Consider the following 27481-nt stretch of genomic DNA (forward strand, 5'->3'; position numbering starts at 1 on the left):
AATAGAAACATACTTCTTTACATTTAAATCTTCTAAAGGTCGGCTTCCAAATAAATGTTGGGACAATATAGGTAACAAAAGTGAATTTTTTTTCACAGTGGATTACTTCTACAGCTCAAAAATTGATTAATGCTGATTAAATTACAATAATAACTGAAAACTCCAGTTACCCCAAATCATATTTTTATATTCTTATTATGAATTTAGAAGATAGAAGTATCGTCTATAAAAATAATATAAAACATATTACAAATATATAAAATATATTAAAAATATTAAAAAATAATATAAAAATATCTTCTATAAAAATAATATAAAAAATACTGGCCTTTCCCATTCCATCAATTTAGTAACATTTGAGGTATAGGCATGGTGTCTACTACATCAAAATTGGCTGTCCCATTGCAGATTATTGACAAGATGCTATAGGAGATCTGTCTTCCTGTGTCCTCACCACCTCCGCCTCATCTCCACAACATGAAGGATCACATGATGATTGTCTGCTTCTTATAACATATCACTGCTGCATTAATTGTAGCTTCTAGGACCCAAACAAGTAAAAGAAACATCAGGCTCACACTACAACTCTAGGGATTCTTTTACAAAGTAGGAAAATCTATATCCTCCTGGAATTAGTGGGGGTGACATTTGCTATGCCTTTCTCCCCTTTGTTTTCTTTGTACCTGATGAAAGTAGAAATTTCTTTCCTGTATCTGTCCAAAGTAGATGTGTCTTTCACTTCTCTTTGTTCTTCTTCCTCTCTCAAATCCTTTTCTCTTTTTGTTCCAAACCCTTGGAACTCCTATTCTGGAACCCCTATTCTGGAACCCCTATCCTATGGTCAGCAACCTCCTCTATATGCTTAAAATCTTCTTTTGGAGGGCTTCTTTATTTTCTCATCCTATACATATCAAGGTCTTTGTTCCTAATCATTGCACTTTAAAAAAAAATCTTACTGTTTTAAGACTAATAAAACTTGAATACATGACTTGCTCCCTTCTTATGATATAAAAAGACTTGCTCCCTTCTTACGGTATACCGAGCTCCCAATAGTCCCTCTCATTTATTTAAGATCTTGGTATCTGACTCAGTCTTAATTTTTATGGTCACACTTCCCATGCCTCAGTATGATTTCTCATCCTCACAGCTGATTGATTTAACATGCTGATCATTCAGTCTCTGGTAGCCTCTTTGACTATTTCCCCTGCCATTCTTCAAGTAAAAAGTCCTATATTTATACACTGGAACTTACTAGCAGCCAAGGTGCATCCATCTCTGAAATTAATAACTTAAAGTCAGAGTAAAATTGTGTTGAGGGTAGCTGGTTATCTTGTTCTAGTAAATATCATTTAAGAATTATAGCTTGACTTCCTTTCTTAATTTATTTTTTTTTAATTTATTTTTTTTTTAAAGATTTTATTTATTTATTTGACAGAGAGAGAGACAGCCAGCGAGAGAGGGAACACAAGCAGGGGGAGTGGGAGAGGAAGAAGCAGGCTCCCAGCAGAGGAGCCTGATGTGGGGCTCGATCCCAGAACGCCGGGATCACGCCCTGAGCCGAAGGCAGACGCTTAACCGCTGTGCCACCCAGGCGCCCCTCCTTTCTTAATTTATTATTTGTGTAAACTTCCTCACCCATTACCATTGTTTTTGTCCTCTCTTAAACTACCGTTACCATTGTAATGTATCCACACCCCTTAGTTCTCTTTTTTTTTATTTTAATTTTTTTATTATAGTATGTTAGTCACATACAGTACATCCCTGGTTTCTGATGTAAAGTTCGATGATTCATTAGTTGCGTATAACACCCAGTGCACCATGCAATACGTGCCCTCCTTACTACCCATCACCAGCCTATCCCATTCCCCCACCCCTCTCCCCTCTGAAGCCCTCAGTTTGTTTCTCATAGTCCATAGTCTCTCATGCTTCATTCCCCCTTCTGATTACCCCCCCTTTCTTTATCCCTTTCTTCCCCTACCGATCATCCTAGTTCTTATGTTCCATAGATGAGAGAAATCATATGATAGTTGTCTTTCTCTGCTTGACTTATTTCACTTAGCATTATCTCCTCCAGTGCCGTCCATGTTGCAGCAAATGTTGAGAAATCATTCTTTTTGATAGCTGAATAATATTCCATTGTATATATGGACCACAACTTCTTAATCCATTCATCTGTTGAAGGGCATCTCGGTTCCTTCCACGATTTGGCTATTGTGGACAATGCTGCTATGAACATTGGGGTGCATATGGCCCTTCTCTTCACTACGTCTGTATCTTTGGGGTAAATATCCAGTAGTGCAATGGCTGGGTCATAGGGTAGCTCAATTTTTAACTTTTTAAGGGACCTCCACACTGTTTTCCAGAGTGGCTGTACCAACTTGCATTCCCACCAACAATGTAGGAGGGACCCCCTTTCTCCACATCCTCTCCAGCAATTGTTGTTTCTTGCCTTGTCAATTTTTGCCATTCTAACTGGCGTAAGGTGGTATCTCAGTGTGGTTTTGATTTGAATTTCCCTGATGGCTAATGATTTTGAACATTTTTTCATGTGTCTGTTAGCCATTTGTATGTCATCATTGGAAAAGTGTCTGTTCATATCTTCTGCCCATTTTATGATTTGTTTATTTGTTTCTCGTGTATTGAGTTTGAGAAGTTCTTTGTAGATCTTGGATACCAGTCTTTTATCTGTAGCATCATTTGCAAATATATTCTCCCATTCCGTGGGCTGCCTCTTAGTTTTTTTGACTGTTTCCTTGGCTGTGCAGAAGCTTTTTATCTAGATGAAGTCCCACAAGTTCATTTTATCTTTTGTTTCTCTTGCCTTTGGAGATCTGTCATGAAAGAGGTTGCTTTGGCCGATGTCATAGAGGTTGCTGCCTATTTTCTCCTCTAGGATTTTGATGGATTCCTGTCTCACATCAAGGTCTTTCATCCATTTGGAGTTTATTTTTGTGTATGGTGTGAGAGAGTGGTCAAGTTTCATTCTTTTGCATGTAGCTGTCCAATTTTCCCAGCACCATTTATTGAAGAAACTGTCTTTTTTCCACTGTATGTTTTTTCCTGCTTTATCAAAGATTAGTTGCCCAAAGAGCCGAGGGTCCATTTCTTGGTTCTCTATTCTGTTCCATTGGTCTATATGTCTGTTTTTGTGCCAGTACCATGCTGTCTTTGTGATCACAGCTTTGTAGTACAGCTCGAAATCCGGCATTGTGATGCCCCCAGCTTTGTTTTTCCTTTTCAACAGTTCCTTGGCGATTCGAGGCCTTTTCTGTTTCCATACAAATTTAAGGACTATTTGTTCCAGTTCTTTGAAAAATGTCCTCGGTATTTTGATCGGGATAGCACTGAAAGTGTAGATTGCTCTGGGTAGCATGGACATTTTAACTATGTTAATTCTTCTGATCCATGAGCATGGAATATTTTTCCATCTTTTTGTGTCTTCCTCAATGTCTTTCAAGAGTGATTTATAGTTTCTAGAATATAGATCCTTTACGTCTCTGGTTAAGTTAATTCCAATGTAACGTATGGTTTTTGGTGCTATTGTAAATGGGATGGATTCCCTAATTCCTCTTTCTTCAGTCTCGTTGTTCGTGTATAGAAATGCAACTGATTTCTGAGCATTGATTTTGTATCCCACCACATTACTGAATTTCTCTATAACTTCTAATAGTTTGGGCATGGATTCTTTTGGGTTTTCCATATAGAGTATCATGTCATCTGCGAAGAGAGACATTTTGACTTCTTCTTTGCCGATTTGGATACATTTTATCCCTTTTTGTTGTCTGATTGCTGTTCCAAGATCTTCTTGTACTATGTTGAATAATAGTGGCAAGAGTGGGCATCCTTGTCGTGTTCCTGATCTTAAGGGAAAGGCTTCCAGCTTTTCCCCATTGAGAATGATATTTGCTGTAGGCTTTTCATAGATGGTTTTTATGAGATTGAGGAATGTATCCTCTATCCCTACACTATGAAGTGTTTTAATCAGGAAAGGATGCTGTATTTTGTCAAATGCTTTTTCTGCATCAATTGAGAGGATCATATGGTTCCTGAGTCTTTTCTTGTTGCTATGATGTATCACGCTGGTCGAATTGCAAATGTTGAACCACACTTGCATCCCAGGGATGAATCCCACTTGGTCATGATGGATAATCCTTTTAATGTACTGTTGGATTCTATTAGCCAGGATCTTGTTGAGGATTTTGGCGTCCATATTCATTAGGGAAATTGGTCTGTAATTCTCCTTTTGGATGGGGTCTTTGCCTGGTTTGGGGATCAAGGTAATATTGGCCTCATAGAATGAGTTTCGTAGCTTTCCTTCTGTTTCTATTTTTTGAAATAGCTTTAGGAGAATAGGTATTATTTCTTCCCTGAATGTTTGGTAGAATTCCCCAGGAAAACCGTCCGGGCCTGGAGTTTTGTTATTTGGAAGGTTGTTTATCACTGACTCAATCTCTTCATAATTAATTGGCCTGTTTAAAAAATCAATTTCTTCCTGTTTCAGTCTTGGTAGTTTATAGGTTTCCAGGAAGGACTCCATCTCTTCCAGATTGCTTAATTTATTGGCATATAGCTGTTGATAAAAGTTTCTAATAATCCTTCTAATTTCATTGGTGTTGGTTGTGACCTCTCCTTTTTCATTCATAATTTTATTAATTTGGGTCCTTTTGCTATTCTTTTGCATAAGTCTTGCCAGCAGTCTGTCAGTTTTATTGATTCTCTCAAAGAACCAGCTTCTAGTTCTGTTGATCTGCTCTACTGTACTCCTGGTTTCTACTTCATTGATTTCTACTCTAATCTTGGTCAACTGCTTCCTCGTGCATGGATTAGGCCTGTCCCTCTGTTGCCGTTCTAGCTTCTTGAGGTGAGACTGTAAAAACTGCATTTTAGGGGTGCCTGCGTAGCGCAGTCGTTAAGTGTCTGCCTTTGGCTCAGGGCGTGATCCCGGCGTTCTGGGATCAAGTCCCACATCGGGCTCCTCCGATGGGAGCCTGTTTCTTCCTCTCCCACTCCCCTGCTGTGTTCCCTCTCTTGCTGGCTGTCTTTCTGTCACATAAATAAATAAATAAATAAATAATCTTTAAAAAAAACAACTGCATTTTAGATTTTTTTTTTCTTTTGAGTGAGGCTTGGATGGCTATGTATTTCCCCCTTAGGACTGCCTTTGCAGTATCCCATAAGTTTTGGACCGTTGTGTTTTCATTCTCGTTGGTCTCCATAAATTGTTTAAATTGATTTTTGATTTCCTGGTTTATTGAGTCATTCCTGAGCAGGATGGTTCTTAGTCTCCAAGTGTTCGAGTTTCTCCCAAATTTTTCCTTGTGTTTGAGTTCCAATTTCAAAGCGTTGTGGTCTGAGAATATGCCGGGAATAATTTCAGTCTTTTGGTATCAGTTGAGACCTGTTTTGTGACCCAGAACATGGTCTATTCTTGAGAATGTTCCATGGGCATTAGAATAGAATGAGTATTCTTTGGTTCTGGGGTGTAGTGTTCTATATATATCTATGAGGTCCAACTCGTCGAGTATGGCATTCAAAGCTTTTGTTTCTTTGTCGATTTTCTGCTTAGGTGCTCTGCCTATTTCTGATAGTGGAGTGTTGAGGTCCCCTACTATTAATGTATTTTTATCTATATGTCTCTTTATTCTGGTTAAGAGTTGGCTTGTGTATCTTGCTGCTCCCCTGTTAGGGGCATATATATTTATAATTGTCATATCCACTTGTTGGATACATCCTTTAAGAATAATATAGTGCCCTTCTGTGTCTCTAAGTATAGTCTTTAGTTTAAAATACAATCTGTCTGATATGAGAATTGCTACCCCAGCTTTCTTTTGAGGTTCATTGGCGTGAAAGATGGTATTCCCTTTACTTTCAGTCTGGATGTATCTTTAGGTTCAAAATGAGTCTCTTGTAGACAGCAAATGGATGGGTCATGTCTTTTTATCCAGTCTGCAACCCTGTGGCGTATTATGGGAGCATTTAGGCCATTTACATTGAGACTGATTATTGAGAGATATGATTTTAATGATGCCATGTTGCCAGGAAAGTCTTTGTTTCTATAGATTGTGACTTTCTGTTCTGTATCACTCTTGGGGCCTTTTTACTTTTATAGAACCCCCCATAATATCTCCTGTAGGGCTGGTTTCATGGTTACGAAATTGGTCAATGACTGGTGATTCTGGAAGGTCTTTAATTCTCCATCAATTCTGAATGACAGCCTTGCTGGATAAAGGATCCTTGGCTGCATGTTTTTCTCTGAAAGAGTTTTGAAAATGCCCCCCCAACTCTTTCTCTCATTCCAGGTCTGTGTAGATAGGTCTGACGTAATTCTGATACCTTTGCCTTGGTATGTGAGAAATGTCTTTGCCCTGGCCACTTTCAATACTGTATCCTTGGATCTAATATTTCCAAATTGCACTATGACGTGACGTGGTGTAGGTCTGTCGTGGTTGAGCTTGGGAGGGGTCCTCTCTGCCTCTTGGACATGAATGTTTGTTTCCCTTGCTAGATTAGGGAAGTTTTCAGCTACAACTTGTTCAAATATCTCTTCTAGACCTCTGTTTTTCTCCACCCCCTTGGGGATGCCGGTGATTCTGACACTGGAATGTTTCATTGAGTCAGTAATCTCCCGTAACCTACATTCCTGAGCGTGGATTTTTTTGAGTCCAGATTCTATTTTAGCTTTTTCTTCCACTAACTCATCCTCTAATTCACTGATACATTCTTCTGCCTCATTCACCATGGCTGTCAGAGCCTCTAGTTTTGACTGCATTTGGCTCATAGAATTTTTAATTTCTGCCAGATTCGCTCTCATTTCCGCCCTTAGAGATTCTATATTCTCATTAACATTTTCGTTAATACTTTTTTCAAGTCTACACATCATCTTGACCACTGTTACTCTGAATTCCATTTCTGATAATTTGGTTATATCCATATCCATTAGTTCTGTGGCAGAGGGCACAGACTCATTGTCTTTTCTTTGCTGGGGGGGATTTCTCCTTCTCATCACTCTGATGAGGAGAGGTTGCGGGATTGTCCAGAGCCAAAATTATTGACCGGGACCCAGGCCATGTGCCCTTGTTTTATAGGGATCTTAGGGATGTGGGCTTCTTGATTTTTCAGCCTGCCTTCTGGGGGAGGGGCCTGCCGCGCCGATACTCAGGCAACCCTGTTTGGGTAGAGTCTCTGTGTCCCCTGCGAGGGGCGATGGGAATGGGCATGCTGTGAGCTGGTATTTCTAGGCTTTTGTTCTCTGGCGGCTTTCCCTGTCGGTCTGCTGTGCCTCTTCTGAGAGTCAGAGCAGCAGTGGCCAAATCTCAGCCTCTGTCTCAGAACAGAGGGATCGCGGACCCTTCTACACTGATGTTCTGGCCACTTTAACTCTGTTTCTGTTGGTGCTGCTCAACCCTGCAGCGTCCGGGGATGTGCGCCCCACACCCGGCGTCCCAGCCCTCACTTCCAGGGCTGGTGCGTCTCTGTCCTTTGTGTTTCTAACACCGCCAGCCGCCAGCCGACAGCCACCCCCGCGTGCTCCGGAGCTCTGGCCCTCAGACTGGTCAAGCGCATTCCCAGGCTCACGGTCTCAGTCTGCTCTCTCCCGGGTGCCAGTCCACGCCCACTCCCCCGTGCAGGTGGCTACCGCTTCCTGGCGCCCAAACACGGCGGCTCCCTCCCCCTTCCGTTTATCTTCCGATATCTGTGCACGGTTTCACGGCTCCCCGCTTTGTACCTCAATACTCAGCGCTGGAGATGTTCATTTGTAGAGATCCAGATGTATCTTCCTGCATCTCAGGCTGATTCCGTGGATGTTCAGGCTGGTCTGGTACCTGTCCAGCTCGACTCAGGGGACCGGCTGAAAAAGGGGCCCCTACTCCTCTGCCATCTTAACTCCCCCTTCTCCCCCCTTAGTTCTCTTATTCTCTTTGAAATAACTCATTATTTCATTCTAACCTCTGTATCAGCAAAAGACATTAGTATCTACTCAGTCATTTACCTCAGTTGGTTATGAGTGATCCTGGACACTACATTCTCTTTGCCCTCATATACTGTGAATCATCAAGTTGCATGGATTCTGTCTTTTTTTTTTTTTTAAGATTTATGTATTTATTTGAGAGAGGGAGAGAGTGAGAGCATGGTGGGGAGGGGCAGAGGAAGTTGAAGAGAGAGTCTCAAGTGGACTCCTTGCTGAGTGGTGAGCCAGAGATGGGGCTCAATCTCCCTACCCTGAGATCACGACCTTGGCTGAAACCAAGAGTCTGTCGCTCAACTGACTGCACCACCCAGGCACCCCTGGATTCTGCCCTCTAAATATACTATGATTTGATTTATTTCTCCCTCCTCACCTTCCACCTAAACAACAAACCACACACTGAAGGTACATGTACAAGATGAATGACATATAGTTTCATATTTGTGGGCATAGTGAGACTCTTTTTAACTGTTCCTTTTGATTCTTATGTTTATTTTGTATTTTTATTTTTATATGAATGTAAGAATCAAGGGAACACATCTTGTGTGTTATTGGTGATGCATACAGGTAATGGCCTTATTATAGTGTTGTACTGATGTGACATTGGGAAATAATTGCAAGGTAAAATTAGTTTCTTCCCTGCATCATTTTTTAAATTCTAAAAATTTTTGTCACTCTGTAGCAGGAGTGATCTTTTTCTTCTTAATTATTAGACTTTGTATTTTTGGAGCAGTTTTTGGCTTACAGAAAAATTGAGCAGAAAATATAGTCCCATATAACCCTTCTCCCAGCCATCATGCACAGTTCCCCCATTATTAATATTTTGCGTTAGTGTGATATATTTATTACAACTGGTGAATAAATACTGATGTATTATTATTAAAGTCCATAGTTTACATTAGAGTTCACTCTGTGTTACACATTCTATTGGTTTTGACAAATGTATAATGACATGATTCCGTGATTACATTTGTCATACAGGAAAGTTTCATCGCCCTAAAATTCTCCCATGCCACTTATTTGTTCTTCCAATCTCACCCTGGACCCCTGGCAACTTAGTTTCACCTTTTCCAAAATGTCATAAAGTTGAAATCATACAGTATGTAGCCTTCTCAGACGGGCTTCTTTTACTTAGCAATATGTATTTAAGGTCCCTTAAGGTCCTTTCATAGAATAATCTTTTAAAAATAAAAATCACATCATGTCACCATCCTGCTTACCATGCCTTGACACCTTCTCATTGTCCTAAAATAGAGTCCAAAATCTTTAACGAAGTCTAAAACTCTGTTACTCAAAGTGTGGTTTGAAGGAAAGAAAACACATTTTCGCCTAGGAGTTTATTCTAAATATAGATTCTCAGGTGCCATACTGGTATTACTGAATGATCACGGACATACTAGCAAGTTCACAAGGTGACTCAGATGCTCACTGAAATTTGAAAACACTGTAGTTAATGGATCTCAGTGATCTTTTCTATGCGCTGTCATGATAGCCTTGGTGTGGACCATTTTCCCATCCCAAAGCCACTTAATAACAAAGAATTCCAGTGTGCTAAGAACAAAGACCTTTCGTTATCTCCAGAAGAACAAAATGTTATACAGAATTTTTATTTAAATAATATAAGGATAATAAAATAGCAGTAATAAACAAAGTTCTACTTTTAGAGTCAGAAATATTCTCAGTGGCAAATTACGTTGAGTTTTATTTTTTAAAGCACTTAAATGTGTTAACTATTTGCATTCTATAATAAAAATCTGTTAGAAGTATGAATGTACATTGAAGATTTTTACCTTTATTCCTTTTTTTCTTTAAGGCAATTTAAAATATTTGAGTCTCTATAGACATTTAGCTCCAGATTAACATTTATTTTTCTTAGTATTTATGCCATATTCCCTTGATGAAGAACAGAGCTAATCCAGCTAGAAAAACAGAGTCATATATGTTTCAATGAGAAAAAAAAAAAGGCATAATGACTTAGTCATCTCAAAACTCACCTGGCTAACTTCTATCCACCTTATCATATAACAGCTTAAAGATAATTTCCTCAGGGCAGCCTACTTTGAATTCATCAGCCAAGGCTAGATCCTTCTATTATATCCTTCACTGCACCATAGTATCCTTTGTAATGTAATACTTGATTTTTTTTTCAGTGTGTCAGTATCCCCGCTAGATTGTAAATCCCATTAGCAATTTAGAATAGAGACCATGTCTGTCTTATTTTCTGCACCATCTGCAAGATCCAGGACACTTCTTAAATCATAGATGATGCAGTTGATAAATATTTTTTCAGTAAATGTAAATGGAATTGCTGTGTGATATCCGTGAATATTCTTACCCAATCCCTATAACTTTAACATGTATGTCTACTGTCTTGTGCAAGGAAAATTGATTTCCAGAGGCAAATACTTTCAATTACTTTTAAAGAAAGAGTAAAAAATGTGTTTCTTCCTAAAAAGATTATAAATTATATCTGCAGTTGCTTGCTTCTTTACATTTAGCCTAAAATGTAAATGTTCCTTCTTTTGCCAAAGTTGAATATAATCTACAAATTAATTTCCAAATTAATTACAAAATTAATTTTTGTAATTTCTTAGCAGGCAGAGTGATCATTTTTGGTCCTTCTCTTTGGGTAGAATCTCTTTTGGGACAAGTACTGATAGTTGTTTTGTTGTTGTTATTTCTTGCTTTGTTTGGTCATTTGCTATGTGACAGCAAGTGTGCAGCAGTTGCTCAATAAAAATTAATTCCATTTCCCCTCTGTATCTCAAAGCTCCTTTTAGAATTTACCTTATAAGCTTTCTAACAGTTCTTGTTTCTAGAGAAATGACTGTCCTCTTTCTTGTGTATGAGCCTGCTGGAATGAAATGGCAGGTTCAATATCACCCAATAAAAAACAAAGATGAAATAAAATGTAGGTCTCCTTAATCCCGGCTTACTACTCCCATCACAGCACCGAATTTCTTTGTGGAATAATAACGGGAAACCGTATTCTAACTTGCAAGCCAACAATAACCAAGATCATAATAGGGTGCCTAGCTCCAAAGAAAAATGCCTAGCGTGTCAGCAATAAAGACAGGATAGATCCCTGAAAAACTGCTTTCCTTGGGATTCAGAATTTATATTCAAAACATTGCAGTTGCTGTGAGACACCACAATAACACTTCTACAGCACAGTTTCGAAGGTCTAATAAATTAGATTCTTCCTTGGCTCAGTCAAAAATACTGTGTTCAGCAGTTTCAACAATGGAAGCTTCCTCTAATTAAATTAAGTGCTGTAGAGGCTCGTGCCAGCAATACTACCTGGAGCTGATAGACTCAGGTCCGCAATATTGCTAATCTGGCGTGCAGCCACCGCCAGGATGATCAGACACTGAGCCAACAGTTTGATCTCAAGTAACTGAAAGACAAAAAAGAGGCGATTTTCCTTTTAATGGTGCAGCAGTCCTAACATGAAAATTTATGTCTCATCACTACCATATATCTAGAACATTCTTTGGAAGGCCCACTTGTTATTAAATTAGACACTTAATTCTGAAGAAGACTGTGAGCTCATTACTATTTTAATATGATAGCTAATTTTCTTCCAAAACCATCTGTACTGAAAATGGCGAATTTTGCTTGGAAACAGTTTTTTCATTCAGACAGTTCTCATAGTATATGGAAGATTTAGTACTTCTCTCTTTGTGGGTTTGCTTTATTTCTTTTTCTTTTTTACTTGTTTGTATATTTGTTTTGATAGTTGAAAAAATGAAATTCAAATTAAAATTTGCCACTAAGACAATTTCGAGCTAAAAAAATTAACTTAATTACTGTATTTTTTTAACCTGGAGGAACATTATATTTTTAGAATTTTAGGGCACTGAATTTTTTTCTAGTGAACTTATATATTTATATAATTTTATTTACTAAAACTCATAAGATTGCCATAATTTCATTATTAGATTATTGATTTGATTCATAATTGAATTAAGACTGATTATAGAATACTTGTGCAATCATTAATAAATACATTTTATAATCATTTATTTGAGTCAGGGCCTCACCAAACTGCCAGGGTGTATAAATGAAAGAAAAGAAAAAGCATAATATATTAGCATAAGCAGACATATTGATCATTTTTGGTCCTTCCTGTTAGATATAATCTATTTTTAAGAAACTTTTCAAGAATTTCACTCCTTTGAGAAACAGTGAATAAGAATATTAAACTGTAAATATACCAGTGCAGGAAAGTGGAGCTAGATCTAATTATCACTGCAGAAGAATTAATATTATGATATCTTTCTGTGACTTTTGAAACACACAAAAGATTGTAAGTTTTGTAATGGGGTCAGGAGGGACCACACAATTTGGGCAATGTAGAAATGAAAAGATCTGTCAAAGGTATGGACTTTAAATGTCAGGGCAAAAGACTAAAGCTGTAAACATAGCTCTGAGATTCCGGGGACTATATAAAATGGTGTTTTGATTTGCTGTATATAACGACTCTAAGGAGAATGGATGACTTAGTATATAGCATGATAATAAGTGATTTATAGGGATATTGGGCTGAAAATGTTACATGTCAGTTTAAGAGAAAAGCAGATAATATGTGATCTTCAAAAATCTTAATACAAGATGCATCTTACCAAGGTCTACAGGTGATTGGCATGAAAGCTAAAGTTTGGAAAACATAGGATTATGCAGTGTTTCCTCGGAGTTAGTACTAAGTCCATGAAGTCCATTAGGATAACATTCCTAATATGTTGACTTTTATATTTATATGTTAATTAATTAATTATCTCAACAAATACCCTGAAGTTAGTATTACGTCTATCGGGTGTTTCAAGGAGATGCAGGACAGAGTTTGAGAGAGAGAGAGAAAAAAAATGGAGGTATGGGAGATTAACAGTAACGGATACACTGACATTCTTTTTCTAATCACAGTTTAAGACTTCATTATCCCATTTTATTGAGGCAGGTTATATAATTATATAATTTATGTGCTGCACTCTATTGAGCTGAGTCATTAGGATGGTTTTAGTTTAATATGTCATCCTCTTTAAATAGCAGAACTTTTAATGAGTCTTCAGATATTTACTTAGGATGATAATGGAAAATTCCAATCTATGCAGTTTGATGGTCATCGGTTACTATTAATAGCTGCTAGGATGCCATATTATCCAACCTTTACTAAATATTTTACCAGCATTTATCTGTTGAAAACCAGGTCCAGGGCCAAGATTACTTACCACTTAGCTACCCCAGATATTCAAGAAACTATTTACTCACTGATATTTTTCTCAGTGTAAAATGTCAGAATCATTACAGACATTTAATAAATGTGTAGGCATAAAAATCTTTTTCTTTTCAGGTCATCTATACATTATTAAGTTTGAAGAGGGATTCTTCAGATAATCAGGGTCAAACACTGATAAACACTCAAATCTGTGTTTATAGTAGAAAACTATCAGACGCATATGGTACGGCTTACAAAATCCTCTTGACCAACTCTTGTACCAGCCACTGTTGCGGCAAAGCTGTGCTACGCAGGCTTAGACCTGTTCAGCACAGAAGCAGCTCTGAATGCAAAGTAAATCTTTGTTCCTGCTCGGAGGCTCCTGTGACTCTAAGGTCTGGAGCCCCGGGGGAATCCGCTCAGCACTCTTCTATATACAGCCCAAATGCCTGGGGTTTAAGTTCAAGGGGCCACTTTTATTCAATGGGGGAATGAAGCCAAGGGATAAGTGCTTTCCATTCTTGCCTCCTAGGCCTAACATTCTGAATTACATCTTACAGGGCTTCTCAGACTGTCTTGTCTCATCAAGCACCAGTCACCAGTGGCAGCTACAAAATGAGTAGCACATCCCCCTGTCTTGCTTCCCTCCACTCCCTTTTTACTTCCCTATGTTTGTCACGCGGGTTCCTTTGGATCACTTCCCAAGTAAACCATCAGTACACAACCTTGTGTCCTGAACCCAGCTTTTAGTGAAAAAGAAAAAGAAAAAAGTATATATACATATATATATATGAAAAAGTTTGTGTTCAGTTATATTCTTATAAACTCTTTCTCTCTTATATATTTGCTTGTATATGGATGAGATGAAAATATCTTATCAGTCAAAAAGGCTTTCAGTTCCCCAGTAAGGATTATACAATTACTAGAGGTGTACCTCTGGAGTTTCCTGGACGTGCTGTGGGGTTTTTTTTTGCTTGGGTGCTGAGTTTTCCTGGGTGCGACTGTCCTTTGACAGCTCATCAGATAAACCATCAAAGAAATCTTGTGGCTGTCATGAAAAAGCCTTTGTTTCATTACCAAATTTAAACCTTCTCACTTTCAGACCTATTTATAAATAGTGGAGAGCAGCGAGTGTAATCAATAAACCCCTCAATCAAGCTATGAAGGAACACCATATCATCAGACAGATGTAATGGGGTTGAGAAGGGTCAGAAAAGGGCAGCCAGAATGATGAAGGGGATGAAGTGGCTTTCCTGTGAGTTTAAACTAAATCATCTGATCATAATGTGACTTAGATTTAACTTTTGCTAGAGTCGAAAGTCTATGTAAAGTCACAGAGTCTTGAAGAGGGTAATATGTTCTCCAACTTTCACAGTGTTAGAGCTCTGATGCATGCTTCACCTACTAAACTGTGCCTTTTGAAGACACATTATTAAACGTGCCCCTTAAACCTATGATTTGTGGAGTTATTATTAACCCATGAGGAGCGATCCATAGAAATTATTGATAGGATCACAAAAAAACTATGAATGGTAAATATCCCTAAGTGTTCACTCTAAGAATCTGGCACATGGAAGAGCGAATCTTTGACCTGCTAAGGTGATTTTCATGGTAGACAGAACCCCTGCATGTGTGTTCGGCAGGAATGAATTTGAGAATACCGTGTTGAATTGGTAGGCCGTGCGCTGACAAAAAGATACACATTAAATGTCTAGCTTGTATCTTTATTGACACAGAGTCAAAATCATGAAGTTGTTTATAAAATTCTCTCCTTATATTTCATTTATCCATTTCTACTTCCAGAATCAGAACTTTCACTGATTTTTACCTGAGAAAGTCAGAGTGGTCCAAAAGCAAGTATTTCCCTCTTGTTTTAAATCCCGTGGACCTTTAGGCTTTACCTTCAGGCACAATTGTTGAAACACTAAGAGCTATGAAGAAGAAATGAGGAGATCTGAGTTTAATTTTTACATAATGTTTTTACCTACTGAATCTTGAGTGTTTGAAAAATCTAATTATCACTTGCTGAGACCAGCTATGTATCCTTTTAAGATGAATCAGATACGTTTATACCTGTATTTCACTGGTATTTTCAAGACCGTTTTAAGAAGGATAAATAGACACATGTAATAGGTACTCAAACAGAAATTGCAAATGATTTCTTAAATGGAAAGTGCACATCTACAGAGAATACTTTATTTTTATTGTGATCAGCTATAACATTTTATAAATTTAATTCTTATTTATGGCTTGTACATATAATACATCCCACTTGTCTTGTCTCTGGAAACAACCAAATAACATTTTCTGTATATCTTCCAGATGCATTCTATGCATGCACAACAAACTATGTTTGCTTTTTTTGTGGGTGTTTCTTGTGCTAATTTAAAGATATAATGTTAATCCAATGACAGCTTTTGAAATTTAAGTGTGGAAGAGTTAAAAAAAAAAAGAAAGATTTTTTTATTTTAGAGGTTGGGGAGGAGAGGGGCAGAGAGAGAGGAACTCTTTTAAGCAGACTCCTCCCTGAGCACAGAGCCCAACATGGGGCTCAATCCCACGACCCTGAGATCACCACCTGAGCTGAAACCAAGAGTCAGACGCATAACCGACTGCACCACCCAGGTGCCCCAAGAGATTTCTCTCTTTAATATAGTTTATTCATTATCCTGAGCAGCAAGAAACAGGAGTATGTTTAATTTTCCTCTCTTCCTTTTTACCACCAAATTTTATTGATCTGTTTTTTGTTCATAATGTTGACATTGATAATAGCATAATTCAAGAAAGTTTAAGCTGCGTAATGCAACACGGGTTCATTTCTTACACGCATAAAGATTGATGGGAGTTGGGAAGCCTCCTTCCATCTGGTAGTGACACCATCTGGAACATGTGGCCTCCAAGGACACCATGACAACACAGTAGAAAGATGGAGGAAGACACTAGCTCCTAAGAGCCTCCGCCCAGAAGTGACACCTGCTACTTCTGCTGTCTTTTCTGTTCATAAGTCTCAAAATTAACTGCAAGTCAGGCTGGGAAAAGTAGAGAAGAACAGGGAATATTTAGTGGATGCAAATTGTCTCTGCAACATGTTTACTATGCTAAATATACTTAACACTTTATTGTTTAATGTAGCAAGTTTAAACAGCATCATTTGATCAGAAGGCGAAATGCACAGAACAGAAATGTGCCTTGAATGATCATCACCCGTCAACTCCACATGTAACCCCCACAGATTAGGAAATAAGGCATTATTAGCTCTCCAGAAGTCTTTTGTGCTCATTATCAATCACTACTCCCTCTCCTCCTAAAGGGACAAATATCCTAATACCAAATGCTCTCTTTTAGCTTTGCTTATTTGGGAACTTATGTAAACTGATCACCCAATTTGTGTATTTTTGTGAGTGACTATTTTGGGAGGGGACAGGGGCTCAACATTATGTATGTGAGATTTATTCAAGTTGTTAGATCAAGCAAGTGAATCATAGATAGAAAACCCTTGTCATGTGCAGTGCAGATATAACATAGGATTTAATCTGGGAAAACTTGCAGTTAGGGAAGTGGTAGAGCATATGCGGTCTTGTGAACTCTTTTTTGGCAGTGCAGGCAGGACATATATGTTCTGTGTGCATTGTGGCCACATTATGAGCAGGTGGGGCCTGAGGTCAGCCAGCAGGTTGGGCATGCAGCCAACACACTGTAAAAACGAATGAGAGGGTGCCTGGATGGCTCAGCCATTAAGCATCTGCCTTCAGCTCAGGTCATGATCCCAGAGTCCTGGGATCGAGCCCTGCATCAGGCTCTCTGCTCCACGGGAAGCCTGCTTCTCCCTCTCACACTCCCCTTGCTTGTGTTCCCTCTCTTGTTGCCTCTCTCTGTCAAATAAATAAATAAATAAATAAATAAATAAATAAATAAATAAAATCTTAAAAAAAAAGAAAGAAAGAAAGAAAGAAAGAAAAGAAAACGAATGAGAAAGGTACCCTCACACCACTTTGTATTTTTATAAGTTAGCCTAAAATGCAGTAGGGAACACCAAGCTTCTCTGAATAGCATAAAATGTATAGAAGAGTCCTCAGGCCCAGGATGACCACTAGACACTGTACATATGGAGGGTCAAGGTCTGCATACCAAGGGGCCATTGGAGGGAACAGTCTCCAATGTCAGTAATGTTGAAATCAACCTTACTTTCTCTAGCTTTAGTCCAGCTGAGCCAGTTCTGCTAAGCTACCAAAAGGGGAAGGAAATGAGCCTTTAAGACTTATCTCTCGTCATGTTACACACAGATGAGTTCATTTACTTTAATTATTATATAGTATTCAGTTGTATTAATATTCTATGCTTTATTTGTTTATTCTGTTCTTAATGGACACTTAGGTAGTTTCTAGTTTGGGGCTATTAAGAATCAAGCCTGGGTGGCTCAGTTGGTTGAGCCTCAGACTCTTGGTTTTGTCTCAGGTCATCATCTCAGTGTTGTGAGATGGAGCCCCACGTAGGGCTTCACGATCAGCCGAGAGTCTGCTTGAGATTCTCTGCCTCTGCCCCTATCCCCGCTTGTGCTCTCTCCCTTTCTCTCTCTGAAAATAAATACATAAATGAAATCTTTAAAAAAAAGAGCTGACCTGAGTTTCCTTGCACATGTCTTGGTGTGTAAATGCACATATATCTTAGTCTAAACCTAGCAGGGGGATTTCTGAGTTCTAAGAGATGTGTTTGCACCTTTTTAGTAGAGAATGCACAGTTTGTGGTAAAACCAATGGGAAAAGGATGTCTACTAATTTCCTTGTATATCCCAATTTTATATTACTCAGGGTAATGAATAAAAATATATTAAAATAGGGAAGTTTAATTATATTTTAAATGTTGCTGCATAAAAAAATGTGTTTAGCTTTTATACATTTCACATTTGCAGAGTGTCAATGTTCCTTTTTTATGTACTATCATCAACAGTGGGAATTTTAAGATTTCTTCATTAGCTATTCTGGTAAGGACAGGCAAGTGTTTACTATGGGGTTAGCTTCCGTTTTCATGATCAGCAGAAATGTTGAGTACCTATGATTCATATGTATTTCATTTTATAGATATGTATAGCTAGTATTATTCTTACATATTTATAGGAGTTATTTATATATTTGGGATAAGAGTCTTTTTTGAACATACCTATTACAAATATCTTCCTTTCACAAGTGGTCTGTCTTTTCACTATTTTAGTGGGAGGCTAGGTTATTAGTTGCAAACTGATTTTTAATTGTTAATGGCTTCCTGTTGAGCTGAACCTTTCATTATTGTGAAAGTGTTGTTTGAATTTTGAAACATTTTGACTCCACTTATCCTTCTCCTGATTCATGTTCATTGCCATCATGTAATTTTATAAACTATAAACCAGTGAATAAGATGTTAATATTATTTATGACAAACCACATAATTTATATTTCCTTATATATTTCGAATTTTCATTGTTTTCCATTCCTTGATGCATCACTGAACTTGCTGCTGAAATTAGTTTTATTCTGCCTAAGAAATTTTCATATTTTCATTGAAACAAGACCACTGGTGACAAATTCTGTTTTTGTTATTGTTTAAAATGTCATTTTGCATTATTCTTGGTGAATATTTTCACTGGTTATAGAGTTCTAGGTTGCCACTTATTAATTTTCTACTCTTGGAAGATATTCTGCCATTATTTTCTGGAATCCATTGTTTTTATTGTTGTTGAGAAATTTGCTATGACTTTATCGTACCCTTGAGTACTATCTATCCTTTTATCCATAACCTTAACATTTTTTTCTTTATTTCTCTTTTTCAATTCTTTATCTAAGTGTTTCAAATATATCTAGGTGTTTCTTTTTACCTATCCTGATTAGAGTTGGCAGGCTTCTTGAATATGTGGCTCAAAATCTTTCAGCAGTTTTGCAATTTTCCCAGTCATCGTATTTTCAGTATAGCTTCTATCATGTGTTCACTCTTCTGGGATTTTCTCGCTCCATATCCCATATATCTTACCCTCTTCTCTCAAACTCTCATCCTTTTTCTCTCTGTACATAGTTCTGGATGTTTTGTTCTGACAAACCTTCTAGTTCACTAATTCTGTTTTCAACAGTTTCTTATCTACTGTTACAAGAATCTACCTTAGTTCTTTCTTTATTTCTTTTCAAAACTAGAATTTCTATTCTTTATGTCTGTCTATTTATCCATCTGTTTACTCAATATCTCTGTCTTTTGCCAAAGACCTGAGTCTTGACTTTATTTTATTCTATTTGGAATTGTTAATTTAAAAATCTCTGTGATATCTCTGTTATCTGTTCTCCCTGTTTGTTTTTACTTAGTTTCTTGTTCGGTCTTGTCTCTTTGAAAACTTGTTATTTTTAAATTGTATATCAAATGTTGTAAATGAAAAAAACTATATAAAAGTTAAGGCTTAGGATGATTTTCTCTTACTTCAGAGTGAGTTTGTTTAGCTATAATTCTAGTTCAATTTCTGTTCTATTTCTGCTTCTTTCTTTCTTTACGAGTGTAGCGCTTTGAGATCATAGCTCAAAGCTTGAGGAACTCATCAAGGATCCTAATTTTTGACAACCTATTTTGAAAGTACTAGTAGTGAACCAACAGAATAAAGAGCCCTAAATCTTATCTCTGTATTTCTTCTTGTTTTCTTCTCTTGTTGTTGGTCCCAGACTTATTCCTCATTGCCTTAATATCTCTAAGATATATAGATATGCATACACATCATATATTCTAAGTTTATATACTTGTTATATGTACCATATATATACATGTATGTCATATATATACACATATGTACATACATATATATCATATATATACATGTATATATAATATATTCCAAGTTGTCTAGTGTTTTCAGCAGGAGATTTGGTTTCAATTTCCTAGTCTGTAAATATTCCAAAAGGTGTAAATCCTTTCTCACTTATGACTTTTCTCTCATTTTCAGTGGAGACTTAGATGAGCAGATCTTATAATTTAATAAAGCCCTTTATAATTACTTATTTTTATTTTCATATAGCTCTTTATGATCACTCATTTTTTATGTGGTATTTATGAAATAATTTCCTGTCCACTTGACCAGGGAGATATTTTGCTAATTATATTCTATAATCTTTATCATTTTTCTATTAATAGTTACAACTGTAATCCACTTGAAATAGATTTTTGTGTATGTTGTGATGTAGCGGTTGTTTTCTATATTGTTATTCAGATTGTTCAGTTCTGTATATTAAATAGTTCTTGCTCCACTCATCAACAATGTCATTTTTCATAAAGCAAGTGTATGTATGCATGCATGTATGTATAACTGTGTGTATTTATAGGTAAATGTACCATGTAGATATAAATTTAAATGCATATTAATTATATAAAAATCAATATTATATATACTATGTAATATATATATTATGGTATATGTATGGCATATGTAGGTATGGCATATGTATATATTATTTCTATATTACATATATTGTATCTAATTTTGGGGGATCTTGACATTTGTTAGATTTTTTTTTTTTTAAGATTTTATTTATTTATTTGACAGAGAGAAAGACAGCCACCAAGGGAGGGAACATAAGCAGGGGGAGTGGGAGAGGAAGAAGCAGGCTCCCAGTGGAGGAGCCCAATGCAGGGCTCGATCCCAGGGCCCCGGGATCACTCCCTGAGCCAAAGGCAGACGCTTAATGACTGAGCCACCCAGGCGTCCCTTGACTTTTGTTAGACTAATCAATATTCATTTGATAATTTTGATGCTATAGTAAAAGGGAACTTTAAATTCTCTGTTTGTTGATGGCATGTAGTAAAACAACTGATTTTCATATATTATCTTTGTCATTAAACTAGCTAAATGAAATGAATAATTCTAATAATTTATCTACATGTTCTTCAGATTACATAACTATATAGTCATTTTTTTGTAAAAATGTCACTTTTATTTTATTTTTTTATTTCTTCCTTGTCAGTCTTTTTTTTTTTTTTAACTTTTGTTTCTTTTTTTCCATGGTTGTGCTGGCTAGTAAAATTCTCTTATAATTCTACTGCAAAGGGGAAAATTCAGTATTTCTCTATTTCAGTCACCTGATCATGGCAAGAAACAGACTGAATATTCAAAGTACATATTTAAATGTATTTAATACTTTACAAAAATGTTGTAGAATATAAAGAATCAAAAATAGCAGACCCATACTCCAAGGCTGGTGACAGTGAAGAACTTTAGCCATGATGGGCCCATGAGGGAACTCATACCTGAGATTGTAGCTCTCAGAGGAAGTTTCTCTAATAGAAATAGTAGCCTTTGGTAGATGGCACCACATTATGCTATAAGTTGGGACAGGGACAAGGCATTGAGGTGGTAGAATAGGTACCATGAGTGTTTTAAAAACCTCTTTGTGCAATTTACTGGTGCCTTCTGGGCAATTGTTGGTTGTGTCTCATATGTATCATTTCAATTCTACAATGGATGGTGGTGTTTGTGTCGATTTTATGTTTTGGTGGATCAATAATTTCCACCTAGGGTTCCCATTTGGTGTACCTTGGTCAAATATTTTGTCATTTCCAGAGCCTAGTAGTAAATTGAAAGCTGGTTTTCCAATAAAAATATTTGTTATAGTAAGTGAGCATGGTAGGAAAGCAGAATTCTAGATGTTTTCTGTGGATTCTCGTTTGGGGGTCTTGACAGAGACCACACAGAACATCCTTCTCAGCAAGAAAACATGTCTGAAAATATTGGGTCTGTTATATGGCATGGAACATGTGGAGTATAGCACTGCAGCTGAAAAGGTTGAAAACTTTTTTTTCAATATACCTTTTAAAGCTGACAGCTTTACAGGTTATTCCAAATGTGATATATATTGCCATCAGTATCCAAAAAGGGACTCTTTTTCATGGTGGGCAGTGCAAGATTCTTTAACTTGTCTCTCACTTTAGAAGTAATATTGCAACATACTACAAACCTTGGCAACTTCATTAATGTGTCAAGCGGCTGTGGTTCCCTGGGGATTATCTTTGATCCTCTGTCAGACATGTATTTTAGAAGGACAGTTAAAATGTTTTCTACTTCCTGTTCACTAGGAATTAGCATAATCATATCAATGAAGTAGAATTATATCATTTTCTGTGGCATATCATGATAATCAAGATCCCTTTGGACTTATTCTCACAGGGAACAAACTTGACATACCTTTGAGGCAAATATTTAAAGGCATACTATTGTCCTTACTGTATGAAAACAAAGTACTTTTGATTTTCTTTGCTAATAGTGATTTGAAAAAATAGACTGATGACTGCATTCCGGATGCCAAAGTGTGTTTTGATTTACTCTAGTAAATATGTTAAATGGTAACACCAAATGAAGTTGTTTTGATGATTATCAAATAGAATATCAATAAACAGACTTCCTCCACAACCTACATGCTTTTGCTTTACAAAATAGTCATGTTAAATAGATGCTTAGTGGTTTTGACCACTTCTGCAACGTTCAAGAATTTCGTGATAGCACTAAACTGTGCACCTGTCTCCTTGGATGCAGAATTGCTTTTGTTTACTGATTGTTTGAGGGGAACATTTTTTGGGGCCTTAAGTTATCCCTTTCTGCCATTCCTGGGGTCAGGGAATTGATCCAGGGATTCTACCAGTTACTAAATATATTCGGTGAATGGAAAACTACCATCAGATAAATCTGTGGTCTCAGAATCGAGGAGGAGACCCCTTTAGGTCTACACACCCTTTAAAACCTGAATTCAATAAATTCTCCTTTAGTAGACCCCAGGATTTTTCAGGGCATCAAGAATTAGAGTCAGTCAAAGCCAGTGACTCAAAACTCTTGGAAATTTTAGGTGTTTCCTGTTTCCGTGCAAAATTACTTTGGTAACTAGATCATAGTTCCTCTGGAATAATCCTGGAATAATATTCATTGTATATTATTATAACTGGCATGGAGAATCCTTCCTCAAAGGAACTGTGAACTGTCTGTGGATTGTCATAGTTCTGGAAACTGAGCAACAGATTATGAACAATTTTCCACCCCCAACTAATCAACTTTTTTGCATTCTTAGTGTTCTGCCAAACAATTTCATTCCCAAGGACTCTTTGATCAATGATGTGTATACCAAATACATACTCCTGTTTTTCTTCAACTAATTTTTTTGATTTTGAGATAATTGTAGATTCACATGTTTCAATAAAAAGTAATACAGAGACCCTGTGTGTACCCTTTCAAATGTACCCAGTGTTAACATCTTATAATATGACACTGCAGTATTACAATTTGAGTATTGACATTGAATAAGTAAAGATTTCATCACTACAACGATTCCTGATGTTGCCCTTTTAGAGCCTTTACCCACATCTCTCCCACCTGACCTACCATTTAATTTTGTTATTCCAAGAATGTGCTATATAAATGGTACCAAACTACGCATCTTGTAGGGAGTGGCTTTTTTTTACTCAACATAATTCTCTGGGGATTCCTTCAGGTTGGTGATTAGGTCAATAATCAGTTCCCTTTTTTGTTGCTGAGTAGTATTCTGTGGTGTGGATGTCCCACAGGTTTTGGGGTTTTGTTTTGTTTTTGTTATTAGCATTTCATCTGATGAAGTATATTGGTTTGTTTCCCATTTTTTACTATTATGGATAAAGCTGTTACAAACATCTGTGAACAAATTTCTATGTGAACATAAGTCTTTCTTGATTACTGTACTTACATAATAAATCTTGGAATCAGTGTAGACTGATTCTGTTCTTGTTGGAAGTTGTAGCTGTTTTAGTTCTTTTGCTTTTCCATATAAATTTCAGAAGAAAAATATTGTCAATATCTACAAAAATCTTGCTGTGATAGGAGTTATGTTTAATTTCTATGCCTATTTGGGGAGATTGGCATCTTTTCTGTTGAGCTTTCTAATGAACAGTGTATTGCTCCATTTATTTAGGTCGTCTTTGAGTTTTTTCATCAGAATTGTGTAGATTTCGACATAAAATTTCTAGACCTGTTTTATTAGATTTACACCAAAGTATTTCATTTTTGAGTGATTATGAATGATGTCATACTATAATACCTATATTTATGTGCTTATTAATACTATATGAAAATACAATTGATTTTTAAAACATTTGTCTTATATCCTGAAATTTTGCTGAACTCACTTGTTATCTCTAAGATTTTTTTGTAGATTCCTTGGGATTTTCTACATATTTCATGATGTCATCTACAAATAGAGGCAGTTTTATTTCTTGCTTTTTGAACTCTGTGTTTTTTATTTCCTTTTCTTGCCTTGTTTCACTGGCTAGAACTTAACAGCACTCTGTCAAATAACCGTGGTGATAGCAGAAAATCTTGCCTTCTTTTTTTTTGGATTTTTTAGGGAAAGCATTAAGTCTTTTACTTGCAGGTTATTTATAGACACTCTATCAAGATAATTTAATTATATATAATTAAATAATAATATAATTCCCCTCTATTCCTATTTTTCTGAGTTTATTTTATCATGAATCAGTGTTGAATTTCAACATTTTTTCTGCATCCATTGATATAATTATGTGATTTTCTCTCTTAATCTATTAAATATGGTGAGTTACAGTGATTATTTTTCAAATAATGAAAAACATTTGCATCTCTGGAATAAGCCCAAGTTAGTCATTTACTAATATTTTATTAAGGATTTTTGTATGTCTATATTAATGAGAGGTATTTGTCTATAGCTTTTCTTTTTTTTCTTTCCTTAGTATTGTCTTTGGTATGAGGGTAATATTAGTTTAAAAAAAGTTAGGGCACCTTCGTCTTATTTTCTGTAAGAGATCATGTAGAACATTCTCCAGAGAAAGCATATAGGCATGATGATTTCTTTTTGGGAGTTTTAAAATTAAGAATTCTATTTCCTAAAGGGATGTAGGCTTATTCGATATACCTGTTTGGAAATATTCAAAGTTGGGAGAAACAAAGATAAGCCTTTTTGCCTGTCCTTTAGGGAGCCTCCGGACAGGTAGCACACAACTACAGTTCTTTGCAAACATTGCCTGTGTTGCTCCCTCTGGCACTCACACCCTGCACCAGGAGTTAGACTGCTGTTTCCATGGCTGCGGTCCATCTGGGGAGAGGAAGATGTCAGGCAGGTATTTTTAAATCCACGGAGCTCTTACCCCACAATATAGCAAGATCTCTTTTTTTTTTAAGCTTTCCCCTTGGCTGTTGTAATTTCTGATTAGAGTACAGCATCTCCAATAAGTTGATTCTGAGGATTTTTGCTAGCTTTTTCATTGTATCTGTGAGGGGACAGAGCTCTAGAGGTCCTGACTCCAACATTTTCAGTGACGGCAATCGAGTGCTCACTTTTATATTCTAATTTCAGCGAGCAGAGGGACTGTTTTGATTCTCACAAACATTATTTCTTTTGTTTTTAACATATTGTAATATTAACACTTTTTCATTCTATTTTTCAATTATGACTCGTGCATTTACCGTTACTATCTACTTTAGGTAGTAAAATAGAAAGCCATTACAATGGGAAATCATATTTTTGCCTCAGCCAACAAAAAATTATGGTAATAGGCATCATATAAACAGAATCAATAACTCAAAATAAGGTAAAATGAAACTAAAATGCTCTTGGTGGCTTCATCAGCAAAACATAATTCAAAACCTGCATTATATGGTGCATTTAGCCTATAAAGATTCAGGCATTCTTTGTACTTGGGTCTTGAATATTTTGTCAACTGACATGAAATTTCCCTGAGGTAACTTCCTATTAGAAAATGTATTAAAAATTAGTACTGACTTTTTCTGTGGAGTATTATGTTTCTGTGTACAGAAATTATATGACCTACAAAACTTATTTCACTTGTAATATTGATATCAATGTAGGCTTTCTTTTTAAAGAAAGCAGGCTCCCTGCTGGCCAGGAGCCCAATAGGGGCTCGATGCCAGGACCCTTGATTCTAGGACCCTGGGATCATGACCCGAGCCGAAAGCAGACGCTTAACTGACTGAGCCTCCCAGGCAGCCCATCAATGTAGAATTAAAAGGAGTTAGATATGGAAGGAAGCTTGTTTGAGATTTATTTATTTGCTCTTTTATTAATTCTTATTATTAATTGCTTTTGTAACATTAGCTCTTCTAGGAGTGCTAAATATTCATAAATTCAGAGAACACAAAAGTTTTATTTTAAAATTCAATTACCTTTTATAAAATGTAAACCTATGCAGTAACTTCCCCAATTAGAAGTCAAAACCACAATTTATGTCATTACTGTTGTTTTGTTTTTCTAGGAAAGGGGTGTGTTATGGGGCATGAATATTTTTAGTAAGTTAAATCTCTTGATATTGAAATACAAAGCTAAAGTTACAGTGACACATTGTCTTGATAACTTCAATTAAATATAAAAGCATACTTTCTTACTACTTCAATGTATATGAAAAGAGAATATAGCAAATTCACAAATAATTTTGTTTCTAAAATATGATACCGTTCTACTACATGACATTTTTGATGATATTTTGCTTTCTTAATAGTTTTTTTCTTTCCAAAAAAAAAAATTTCTTTCTTTGTTTTTCTCTCTATTTATTACTGTTTTCCTGCATTTGATGTTACAGTTTTTAGGGACAGAATTTTGAGAACTTGTCTCTCCAAAATATCTTCTGTTCTATAAACCTGATAGCCACTCCTGCTATGTTGACACTCTGTTTAGTAACAATTATTTTTTGCTATTATTTTCACATTTAAAATTGAGAACTGATTACAAATGGTGAGACTATACTATATTGATATTTCTTTATTTTGATAAGATGTGTGTATTTGTCCTTAAGTTCCATTCAGGGCTCTTGTCACATGTCTTCCGTTTAAAAGATGACTGAACCATTTACAAACTGAAGATAATTAAAAATTAAGGTAAGGATAAAGGAAAAATGGTTATTAGCAAAGATCAAAACTTAATTTTAATAGAAACAAGAGGGAAAAAACTGCAGACCATTTGGGGACAGTAAGTTAGGGTTTATAGGTCAAGTGAGCTGATTAGTGTTGACTACGAAGAGCCCTCAAATCAAAACACTTTGTCTGTACTACTAGACATAGGACCCTTCTGATACCAGGCGTGTGGGCTCTTTCCCCATGTCAACCAATTCACCAACTCTCTGGGTTGGGTTTCCTATAATTCAGTTCAGTTCTGACACTATCTAGTGGAAGTTAGCTCACAACCCACAGCTTAAGAGCTGAGTTCCACGGGACTGTCCCCTAGCTCAGATGCCAATTGAGAACTAAGGTTGTCGTCTGTGCTTGTGACTGACTGGTTGTAAATTCTCATGACTCCCCC

Source organism: Ursus americanus, chromosome 4 (genome assembly GCF_024610735.1).
Source record: "Ursus americanus isolate L20-20 chromosome 4, mUrsAme1.1.p, whole genome shotgun sequence".
Lineage (NCBI taxonomy): Eukaryota > Metazoa > Chordata > Mammalia > Carnivora > Ursidae > Ursus > Ursus americanus.